The sequence below is a fragment of the Marmota flaviventris genome, chromosome 6 (assembly GCF_047511675.1).
Source record: "Marmota flaviventris isolate mMarFla1 chromosome 6, mMarFla1.hap1, whole genome shotgun sequence".
Lineage (NCBI taxonomy): Eukaryota > Metazoa > Chordata > Mammalia > Rodentia > Sciuridae > Marmota > Marmota flaviventris.
Genome location: NC_092503.1, coordinates 20,773,699 through 20,786,592, shown reverse-complemented (window position 1 = coordinate 20,786,592; position 12,894 = coordinate 20,773,699). Strand labels below are relative to the sequence as shown.

Sequence of the window (12,894 nt, the reverse complement as noted above, 5' to 3'; positions counted from 1 at the left end):
AGTGAGGTCCTCTGACTTACTGCACAAGGGAGAAACTTCCATGAACCAATAATGCTACCTTGTCTCGTAGGATGTACTGATGACGGCAGTGCCACATCAATGCATACCTCATACACACGCCACACATACATGCACAGACTCCACATGGCATTCATAGTTACACACCCACACACACATAAAAACACACTTTCTTACAGTCCATTGGGAGCCTCAGGGACTTCTATGCTGTTCCAGTCCTTGTACCAGAAGGTCCCGGGATCCAGGAGTACTCTGGACCATGGAGGAGATAGTCACAGTTATGAGGGCGAGTTCTTCATTAGTAGAGACCAAGTTTCTAGTTGTTGGGAATTTATCCAAAATGCTTTGTTCTCTTGCATCTTCTTTCTTTTCAAAGGTCAGGGTAGTTGTGGGTGAGGAGGTGAAGTAGAAGGAGGTGACCTGAGTGTTGATCTGGAGTGGACAAGTGGGTGATTGCAAAGAAGGAGAAGTGAGGCTGTTTTCAGGTGATGACTAGCTGGTGGTTGAACGAGGAGAGGTTAGCTCTGCTGATTCCCTGAGTAGTGATCATTCAGTTTGACTGGTCTTCTTCTCAATATAAGAAGTCACTTAAATCACACATTAGGAACAAGTTAAGTCGCTTTAATAAGAAGCTTATCCCATTCACATGGCTAGTCCTCAGAGGTCTCTTTCCCCAGGCTCTGTCCAAGTGGCAAAGGGGAGCATAAGGTCCTTTCTCAAGATGGACAGTCTCTTTCCACAAGGTTGAAGAAGAAGCTGGGCCTCGAGTCTACACCTGCATCTTTTTACAACTTCTGAGTCTTGGGGACAATGATTGAGGGGACAAACTACAGGAAACAAAGTTTTTTTTAGAAAAGAGGCTTATTCTTAGAGGAAATTAAAACTATTGATAACAATGTCTCAGATTCCTTTAAGCAACCATCATCTTGCTATATATAGCTTCATGAATGATTAAACAGAAGGTGACTGGGGCCAAGAATAAGTACTCACTCTTTACTCATTATGGAATTTATTATTTTCTAAAAAAGTATTTTCCAATTTCCATCTTTAATATTTAATTTTTTAACCTCATTATTTTTGTAAGCCTAAATAAATATTTTAAGTATGCCCTCTGCTTTGTCCTCTTAGAATTCTCAGCAGATGGCCCTGGTATATTAACAAGGTTTCTTGAGAATATCAGACATGAACTTTTTAAAATCCTGACTCCTTCAAAATTGTCTGTACTCCTCCTTTTCTTACCTAATTTCAGAAGAATAGAAATTCTGTTTTCCTGTAGAACTCTAAATTCTGTATCTGTGCACATTGTTCCATTTCTGCAGAGGTCTTCCTAAAGACTCTACCATCGAATAACTTCAAATAGCCTCTAATTTTTTCTTTTATGTTTAAATTCTCATCTTGCCCTTGTCTCTTAAAAAAAGGGTGGGGGACACACCTAAAAATGGAAAGAAAACTTATGATCATGGATTGGATGAATCAATATTGTCAAGGTATTTACACTACTCACAGTGATCTACAGATTCAGTATAATCTCTATCAGAATATCCTTCATGGAATTAGAAAAACAATCCTGAAATTTTCATGGAACAACAGCAAAAGCAAAAATACCCCAAAAGCCAAAACAACCCTGAGTGAAAAGGAACAAAGCAGAAAACATTACAATCCCTGACTTCAAAATATTCTTCAAATATGCAATAATCAAAACAGTATGGTATTGGTGTTAAAAAAAGACACATAGACCAATGGAGCAGAATAGAGAGCCTAAAAGTGACTCCATACATCTACCACCAACTGATTTTCAACAGAGTCATTAAAAATATACAATGAATAAAGGATATTGTTTCCAATAAATGGTGCTGGAGCAATTGGATGTCCACATGCAGAAGAAGGAAACTAAACCCTTATTTCTCTCCAGTTTCAAAAGTCAACTCAAAATGTATTAAAAACTTAAATGTAACATCTGAAAGTATAAAATACTAGGATAAAACACATGGGAAATACTTCAGGACATTGGAATGGCTTCCAAAAGCATAGGAAGCAAAAGCAAGAATTGCCAAACTGGAAACATTAAATTTCATTAAAAACTTCTACACACAGCCAAGAAAACAATCAACAGTGTGAAGAGACACAAGAATATATAAGGAACTCAAAAAATTGACACACACACACACACACACACACACACAGAGAGAGAGAGAGAGAGAGAGAGAAACCAAACCAAATCAATAACCTAATTTAATGGACCAAAACAGACATTTCTCAAAAGAAGAGCTGCAAGGAACCAACAGGTATATGAAAAAATGGTCAGTATTATTAATCATCTGGGAAAGGCCAATCAAAACTACAATGACAATGAACTATCACCTCACCCCGGTAAGAAAAGCTATTATCAAAAAGACCAAATACAGAGGCTAGAGTTGTAGCTCAACGGTAGAGCACTTTGCCTCATTAAGTGTGAGGCACTGCATTGATTCCTAGTACCATATACACATAAGCAAATAAAATAAAGGCCCATCAACAACTAAAAAAAAAAAAGACCAAATACAAGTCAGGCATGGTGGTGCACCTGTAATCTCAGTGGCTTGGGAGGCTGAGGCAGGAGGATCGCAAATTCAAAAGCGAGGTGCCAAGCAGCTCAGTGAGACCCTGTCTATAAATAAAATACAGACTAGGGCTGGGGATGTGGCTCGGTGTTTGAGTGTCCCTAAGTTCAATCCCTGATTCCAAATACAACAAGTGCTATCAAGGATGCAAAGAAAAGGGAACCTTGCACACTTTTGATGGGAAATATAAAAAATAGAACCACATGATGATCCAATAATCCTGCTACTGGCTATAAACCAAAGGAAATGAAATCAGCATGTCAAAGAGACATCTTCTACTCCCACATTCATTGCAGCACTCTTTACAGTAGTCAAGAAATGGAAACAACCTCAGTATCTATTACGATAAAGGGATATAGAAAGTGATAAGGGGATATATACATACACAGTAAAGCATTATTCAGTTATAAAATGAATGAAGTCTCGCAATTTGTGGCAGCATGGATTGAACTGGAGATCATTATGTTAAGTGAAATAAGCCAGGCACAGAATGACAGGTGCAGTACAATCTCATGCACATGAGGAATATGGAAAAGCTGATCTCATAGTGGTTGCCAGAGACTGGGGAGAGTAGGGGGCAGGTGGGGCGGGTAAAGGTTGATCAGTGAGTACTAAGTTATAGATAGGGAAAGAAGTTGGGGTCACTATAGGAAACAATAATATACTGTACATTTCAAATAGCTAGAAGGAAGGATTTTGAAAGTTTTACTTTAAAGAAATGAAGAATGTTGGAGGAAACAGATATGTGTACATAGATTTACATATTACTCAGTTCATACATGTATGAAAATATCACATGGTACTCCATTAACTGATACATTTTTTTTGTTTTCATGTATCAGAAGGAAATTTAATTCAAAAACAGAGCATACAGCTTAGATTAAATGCAAAGAAAATGAGCTTAATTGACTCACAGTACCAATGGTTATCATGGGAATGTCATGTTGATTACACTTGTATTTATACATTTTTGATGTAGTTATTGTAGACATTTTAAAATTGTGCTCTAGTCACACTTTATTAATAAAACATTATATTCAAACAATCAAACAAACAAAAATTTCCCAAATTAAACCTTTCAACCTTGGGCCCTCTTTCAGCTAAGAAATTATTTTTTTTCTTATTTATACATGACAGCGGAATGCATTACAATTTTTATTACACATATAGAGCACAAGTTTTCATATCTCTGGTTGTATACACAGTATATTCACACCAATTCATGTCTTCATACATAACACTTTGGATAATAATGTCCATCACATTCCACCATCATTAATAACCCCATGCCCCCTCCCTTCCCCTCCCACCCCTCTGTCCTAACTAGAGTTCATCTGTTCCTTCCATGCTCCCCCTCCTTACCCCACTATGAATCAACCTCCTTATATCAGAGAAAACATTCGGCATTTGTTTTTTTGGGATTGGCTAACTTCACTTAGTATTATCTTCTCCAATGCCATCCATTTACCTGCAAATGCCATGATTTTATTCTCCTTTAATGCTGAGTAAAATTTCATTGTGTATATATGCCACATTTTTTTTTAAATCCATTCATCTACTGAAGGGCATCTAGGTTGGCTCCACAGTTTAGCTCTTGTGAATTGTGCTGCTATAAACATTGATGTGGTTGTGTCCCTGTAGTATGCTGTTTTTAAGTCCTTTGGGTATAGACCATGGAGTGGGATATCTGGGTCAAATAGTGGTTCCATTCCCAGGTTTCCAAGGAATCTCCATACTGCTTTCCATATTGGTTGCACCAATTTGCAGTCCCACCAGCAATGTATGAGTGTGCCTTTTCCCCCACATCCTCAACAACACGTATTGTTGTTTGTCTTCATAATAGCTGCCATTCTGACTGGAGTGAGATGAAATCTTAGAGTAGTTTTGATTTGTATTTCTCTAATTGCTAATGATAATGAACATTTTTCATATATTTGTTGATTGATTGTATATCCTATTCTAAGAAGGGTCTAAAAAATAGAAAAAAAAGAAAGGAAAGAAAAGAAGGTACAGGTTATTATTAGAAAGGCATTGAAGCCCCACATGGGGTTGCATGCCCATAATTCCAGACTTGGGAGGCTGAGGAAGGAGGATAGAAGTTTGAGGTCAGCCTCAACAACTTGGTGAAGCTCTCAGCAACTTAGCAGGAGCCTGTTTCAAAATTCAAAAGACTGGGAATTACAACAAGAATGGGATCCTAATTAGAATAAATTATACTTCATGTATGTATAATATGTTAAAATACACCCTTCTGTCGTGTATATCTAAAAAAACAATTAAAAATTTAATTTAAAAAAAGAAGTTTTCTTTTTTCTTCTTTTTTCCAAGTTCTAATTCCATCTTTATCCTCTCTACCCTCTAAAATCCCCTGTACTCTTTCCCTCTATGTAGTATGATTGCAAAGTAGTACAGTCTTTTTACTCGCACCTCCTTTGATGTGTCTGTAGCACACCATATTGAGGATCGCTCCCTTTTCTTGGCTCTCAAGATTCTCCTTCCAACCCTCCCACTGTACTTTCCATCTCCTTTACCACTTCTTGTTCTCCTTGGTATTTAGGTTCTAAACCAGGGATACGAATAATATCTAGTTCTCAGGGTTATTATGTAAATGGAATGACACAATTCATGTAAAAGGCATGAGGAGCACCCAGGACAGAAATTCTCAAAAAAAAAAAAAAAAATGCAGTTACTGCTAATGAGTTCATTTTAGACTAGCCAAATTGAAATGCATATGAAATCCCAAAGGCAGATAAAATAAGTGTCTGGATTTCAGGAGTGAGAACTGGAGTTGTGGATCTTGATTTGTCAGTACATGAATGCCAGCTGAAGATGAGGGGGTTTATGAAGTTACCCAGGAAATATATGTCTGTCAGGATAGGTTAAGCATATTCTGAGATAAATTTTCAAGTCTTGATGACTTTGAACCACAGAAGTTTAGTTCTCATAATACATGTTTATATTTATCCAATTTTTATTACTAATAACACAATACCACAGACTGGGTCATTCATAGAGAGAAAGAGGTTTATCTTGGTTCACAGCTCAGTTCTCAGATTTATTCATTGTGTGAGGCATTTATTTGCCTTCTTGCTGTTCAGAGTTCTGCTGGGCACACAGTATGACATGGCGAGAGACAGGAAGTGCTCCTGTGTGTCTCTTCTGGCCTGTCTCCCTCTTCTTACAAATACATGAGAATTCCATCATGAGGACTCCACCCTGGTGAGGATGTCTAATCCTAATTACTTCCCTAAAGGCTCTGCCTCTAAACATCATAGCCAGATGGAGTTCCTGCCCTCTTACTACCTCACAATGGGAATCAAATCTCAACTTGAGTTTTTGGAGGGGAAAAAATTACATTCCAACTACAGCAGTCTTCATTGTTAGCCAAGCAGAATTTGGCTCACTGTTATGATTTAGGAGCTCCAGTGGCCTCTCCAGACACCAACTCAAATATGGACAGTTTCAGGGTCTCAGGGAAGAGAGCCCTAGAGGGCCTTGCATTAGCAAGGAGGTGCTGCTGGTCTGCAAGTGGGCTGGGGTCCTTTTGCCCTTCATTTATTAGCCAAAATTCAGGAGGTGCATTTATCCTCCAGAGGAGGCAAAACATGTGACTCTACCACACACTGGGGAGGTGGAGACCAGGGATATTTGGTGGGGAACACCAATCACTGCCAGAGTAGGTTTAGAATAAAACACAAAGGGGACACACTACCTGGGAGGATATGTGGTGTTGTCATTTATTGTCTGCTACCTTTCCCTCCTGTGAGGGTTCATTTTATGTTTTAATTTGAATGGGCTTCAGGATGCTGGTGAAACATTATTTTTGAGTTTCTGTGAGAACGTTTCTATAAGAAATTAGCATTTGGATCAGTAGATCAAAGAAAGAAGATCTGCCATATCCAATGTGGTGGGGCATGGTCAAATAGGGTCTTAGGGAAGAGATCCCTAGAGGGCCTTGTATTAGCCAGAAGGTGCTGGTCTGCAAGTGGGCTGGGGTCCTTTTGGACAAAAAGAAGGAAAAAGAGGGAATTTTCTTTCTCTCGCAGAGCTGGGCTATTCTTCCCCTGCCTTTAGACCTTAGAGCTCCTAGTTCTCCAACATCTGGACTTGGACTTAACTGTACCACAGTGGCTTTCCTGTTCTCCTGTTCTTATGGACTTGTTGGCCTCTATAAATTGGGAGAGTGAATTTCCATAATGAATCTCCTCTTATAGGTCTCTGTATGCCCTATTGCTTCTGTTTCTCTGTAGAACAATAAATAATACACCTTCTCAAATCCGATGCCTACACTGTGTTTTGGACCACACAGATAGCCCCAGTATTTAGCTAGATTCTTAAGTTTGCTGTCTCTTACTCATCGGGGTTGCTCACTCTTCATCTGTAATGTGAATATAAAATTCCACAAGTTAAATAAACAACATACTTCCTGATTTTCCCCCTTTTCTCTACATCTCTAGGGCTATGATTAAAACCTCCAAACTTTTTTTTTCAGTCAAATGACTTTCTAAAACATAAGTTTTATCATTTCACATGGCTTTAAAAATAGATTTTTCCTAATAAAATAATATTTAGGAAAGAATAAAGATGGAGTTATGGTGTTATGAGGGTTTTTATTTATCAAAATCAAGGATAATGGTGGAAAGATTACAAAAATTAGAGCATATAGAGAAACAAATTTGCATATCCTCTTGTGGCTTTTGACATGGTTGTCTACTTTTTTGTTTTGGGCACTAGGAATTGAACCCTGGGGTACTTAACCACTCAGCCACATCCCCAGTCCTTTTTATTTTTATTTTAAGATAAGGGTCTCCCTAAGTTGCCTAGGATCCTTGCTAAGTTGCTGAGGCTGGCTTTGAACTTGCTATTCTCCTGCATCAGCCTCCTGAATTTTGCTGGGATTTACAGGCATGCACCTACTCTCTTTTGAAACTACTCCCGTGCTTCTAGCAACTTCTCTAGTTTTCTTTCTAACCTCTTATTGTTTTGTTTTGTTTTGTTTTTATCAGTTTTCTGTTCCTCTCCAGGAGGTTTAAGTGTTGGGATTCCGAGGGGCTCTATTTAGGTTCAGATAATATTCTGCATATTATCTCTAGTGGTTTCATCAATATCATCAATAGTACAGTCTCTCACCCCTGCTTTTCTCTCTTTCTCTTTCTCCCTCTCACTCTGTCATACATATAGCCAGCACCACTATCACTGTGAAAATATAAAATGTTATTTCCAACTGTCTTTTGAGCATTTTAATGTTCTCTTAGAATTTTAAAGCACAGTTGCTTTGACTTGTTTGTCCTTCTACAAATATTCCTGTGTCCAATTTCTTACAAGCTAAACAAGCAAAACATGTAAGAATTATTTTCCCTCTATATTCTCTTTATATAATTAGAAGGACAAAGTGCATTTTTTTTTTCTAAATTAACTCACCCAGGTCTTCTTACTCTCTCTGCCATCCCCACTGCCAGGATCTTAATCCAGGACCTCGTCACTGCAATAGAAACTCTTTGTGTGTCTCCTCTCCCTCTTCTTTTCCCAACAACTCTAAGCCCACCAACATGTTGAAGGCTTGGTCTCTGATGCAGCAAAATTCAGAGGTGGGTCTTTTGGGAGGTGATACAATCACAAAGTCTCTGACCTCGTCAATGTATTCATCCACTGACGGCTGAGTGGCTGCTTCGAGGTGGTGGAGACTGTAGGCTGTGGGCATGGTTGGAAGAAGGAGGTCCGACACAAATATTTTTGTCCCTGGCCCATTCCTCACTCTCTCTCTGCTTTGTGTCTGTCACCAGGCGAGAAGCTTTCCACTGCCCTGCCCTTCCACCATGATGGTTCTTCCTTGGAGCCAGTTGACCATGGCCTGAAACCTCAGAAATTGTGAGCCAAAATAAAAATTTCCCCCTTTGTTTTTCTCAGGTTATTTGTCACAGCAATGAAAAGCTACCTAACATAATGCTCAACTACTCATACCATACTATACATAAATAAATAGTATAGAAAGGTTACCTGATGTCATCTAATTTGAAATATTCTGTATATTTCAAAATACTATTCAATGTAAGGATTTATTTTGGAGCTTAAAATAATAAAGCAGGGTATATGACACATTACTATTTTAACAGTGACTCTGCAATGTAAAGACAGGAGAAGCTGGCACTAATTTTATGTGACATCCTTCTCCTTTTATAGTTATTCTCATTGTCTTAGTTTTTCAAGATTGTTCCCAGCAATTATAAGAAGTTGTATCATATCATCCTAAGGAGAATGTAAAACATAAGAAGAATATAGGAACAGAGAAAGGAAAATGAGGAAAGAATGAAGGGAAAGAATGAAGGAAAGGACTATATAAACAGTTATACAAAGGGACTTTTACATATATATAATTCTGATATGTTCTAGATATCAGATAAATTTTATAAATATTAAAAATAAGAAAATTTATAAGAATGTTAAATTATTCTAGTGTTCCATTTCATGAGAAAGATTTTAAGATATTGTAATATATATTTGAAACACATCTAAATATTTATGCATTTGAAAGCTTTGATTAACCAGTGCATTAGATCTAACACCATTACTTACAAATTTAACATTTTTTTAAAAGGAAATAAATGTGTTTTATTTTCCCATTGATTAGCATCACCCTTTGTTATATGCTACAGGAAAGGGACACTTTGTAATGCTGAATAAAAGAAACATAAAGATGGTGGAATGAGATGGACATCATTACCCTAGGTACATGTATGAGTGCACATATGGTGCAACACTACATCCTGTACAACCAGAGAAATGAAAAGTTGTGCTGCAATTCTGCACAATGAATAAAAATGCATTCTTCTGTCATATATACTTTAGAATAAATAAATTAATTAATTAAAAAAAGAAACATTAGTGTTTCCAGAACATGTTAAATGCATATTGACATAGATGACATAGATGAGAATAACAAGTAATTTTTAAGTATTTTTTTTTCTCATCTGTTTCATTTTCAATTTTAACAAACCCCTTAGATTTCCTGGTTAAATCTATTCCACCAGTTTTGAATTATTTTCTTGGGGGAAATGATTAAGGGGGGGGGGAGACTCTGTTAGGGGAAAAGTTTGTAGTAATATGAGTTAATCAAAGCACAAATGAAAGAGGGTTAAATTCAATGAGGCAGCTACAATTCTAAATATTTTTTTCATCTCTTCAATCATGACAAGAGTTTTGTTCTTAAGAGGGTTATAATCTAATTGGAGAGACAGAGCACATACATAAAAAGATAAATAGCACTATGGGGAATCCAAATGTATATTCTGGATAGTAAATGCTTCAGTTTTCAGAACTGGGAATAATGTCCAAAAGCTAGGATAGCTGGGTCTTGAATTGATCTTCAAAGAAATGGGGAGGGGTAATCTTACCATGAGGAGTGGGAGTTAATGAGCACACAGTTTCTTTTGGGAGTGATGAAAATCTTCTAAAATTGCAGTGATAGTCATACAACTCTGTGACTATAATAAAAACCACTAAATGACATATTATCAATGGGTGAATGTTGTGGTATCCGAATTATATTTCAATGAAACTATATTAAAAAAACACTAGACATGGACTTGGCACCAGTTACAAATATGGATATTATTATCTCCCTATCCTTTTTCTTTGCTCTACTTTTTTATAAAAGGAATATTGTCAGTGCTTAACTTCAAAATTGAGTTAACAAGTCATTGGGCCAACAAAAAAATCAAATTCAAAATATATATAGATGCCTGCATATTGTGTATTGTTCTTATATTTCTGAGATTAATATAGGGACTGGTGGAACTTTCTGTCTCCTTTCTTAAAGGACAGCATGAGAATACTTTCTACAGAGAATAGTTGCACCATATTAGGTGGAAACTTAATATGCTGCAACTATTAGGTGTTGTATGGCAGAAATTAGGTGTTGTATGGGAGCAAAATACAGTAATATTCTTTAATTTTACTGTGCATGATAGAGATGGGGAAGGAGGAACACCTTCCATAGACTGTGTTTCTACATTATAATGACTATTAACTTCCATATTGGTTTGACCAGTAGGAGACACTAGGCCAAGCAGACTGTCAGACAAGAAGAATTGAGAACCCAGGTTATTTCTCACCCTTTCTTCCTGATGTGAGCAGCATCTCTGACAACACCTGCATGTTCTCTGTCACTCTAACTTCTGATGTGGTTCCAGCTCTTTCTGGGTGATTTTTAATAATCATCGTTCCATCAAAATCTCCTCTCCTACCTCTTCTATCCAAGGTTATCTGCTGTTAATCTATGGGCTGCCTTCCCATCCCTGTGTTGTGGTCTGAATATTCTTCAAAATTCATGTGTTGCAATGTAACCCCTAAGAGGTGTAATTAAGAGGTGAGGCCTTTGGGGACATGAGTAAGTAATGGACAAATGCTTTTTTCTCCTTTCCACATTCTGCCATGGAAGGACATAACATTTATCCCTTCCAGAGGCCACAGCAACAAGGGGTGATCTTGAAAGAAGAGACATCGGGCCCTTACCACAAGTTGAAATGCCATCATCTTGATCTTGGACTTTTTTGCCTTCAGAACTATGAAAGATACATTTCTATTATTTACAAATTACCCAATCTTTGGTATTTTGTTACAACAGCATATATGAGTTAAGATACCCTGCTTGGCTTCTCAGAGTATTCCAGCAACTCTGTAGGTAAGTTCTTGTATTCAGTATCCTCTATTCAAACGGATTTGAGTAGTTTCTTGTTTTTCACTTGGATTTCTAAACTGACACAGTATGAATGTAATAAATGTTTGTCAAAAGATTAGCAAATGGAGAACTGTAAAAATTCTGGGACCATTAAAGACAAAAGGAATCCATGAAGTGGAAGGCAATTAGTGAAAATCACAATTTAGTTTTAGACATGTAAAATTTAGGAAAATATATTGGTAATAAATGAATGGATGAAATATGGGAAGAGGATTGGGACTGGAAGCACAAAATTTGAGATCTATTTCCATAAAATGAACCCTGAAGTAGAAACAATAGCAACAGAAAAAATTAACAAAGAAGAACGTATAGATGATAAAGGAAAATAAAAGGATGTAAAGAGAAACTTGAGAATCATGACGATAGCCTATTAGGGAACCAATAATACACTAGAAAAAAATTTTTGAGTCACAAAGTTAGGGAGAGGATCTGCTTAGCAGCGAGGACAATGTCATGGAAACTAGAAACTAGGCAAGAGAGATAAAGGACGAGAAAACAGTTAAATGCTAATGCAAGGTATTCAGGGAAAGGAAGACTGAAAAAGTGTTCTGAGTCTGAGAATTAGGAGAATATTTTTTTTTAAAAAAAGAGAGAGAGAATTTTTTAATATTCATTTTTTAGTTTTTGGTGGATACAACATCTTTTTAATTTTATTTTTATGTGGTGCTGAGGATCGAACCTAGCACCCTGCGAGCGCACTACCGCTTGAGCCACATCTCCAGCCCTTAGGAGAATATTGATGACCTTGAAAGTGTGATCTCTTTAGTAGAGTGATGACTGATAAGATATTGACAGAAGATTAACTGGGTGCATAAAAATTATGTTCAAAAGTATACATGGATAATCTGAGAGTAGAAATTGTGTCAGAAATTAAAGAGAAAGCTGATATACCAGAAGAGATAAAATAAGTATTTTTTAAAAGAAATTTAAGATGCATAAGTCCGTTTTCCATGTACCTGAGATAGTCAACTTTATATAAGGAAGAAAGGGGTTCACAATTTTGGAGGTTTTGGCTCATGACATTGGCTCCGTTGCTTTGGGCCTGTGGTGGCACAGTACATTATGGTGAGAGCACATGGTGGAGGAAGCTGCTCGCCTTGTGACAGGTGGGAGGTGAAGGAGAGAGAAAGAGGAAGTGTCTAGGGTTCCACTGTTCCCGTTAACTACATGCCTCCAGTCACCTAACTCCCTCCCACTTGGGCCTACCCTTTCAAGGGTCCACACTTCTCCGTGGTGCCATGGCCTGGGAACCAAGTCTTCAACACATGAGTCTTTGGGGGACATTTGTACAAACCACAGCATAAGATCTAGACATAGTTATAGATCAGGGAAGAAAGTACCAATGGATATTGCATAGATGGAGATGAAGAAACTACAGAGGATAAATGATAGAATAAAATATGGGGAAAGTGAGCAAAATCAGGGTTCAGGACACAAAGGAATTGATACACTGGAAGTACTGAAAAAGTATTTGGAAATAAGAAGAAGCAGATATACTTAATGGTGGCTGTAGTAGCAGATATTTGGAGTAGCAGATAT

At 37.3% G+C, this 12,894-nt stretch overlaps 1 non-coding gene across 1 annotated transcript; it reads left to right on the top strand.

The window, feature by feature from the left end:
• The first annotated feature begins 659 nt into the window (after positions 1-659).
• Positions 660-860, top strand: LOC114095340 (small nucleolar RNA SNORA73 family). Its single transcript, XR_003583230.1, has one exon. It is a non-coding gene; the product is annotated as a small nucleolar RNA SNORA73 family (small nucleolar RNA).
• The last annotated feature ends 12,034 nt before the right edge of the window (positions 861-12,894 follow it).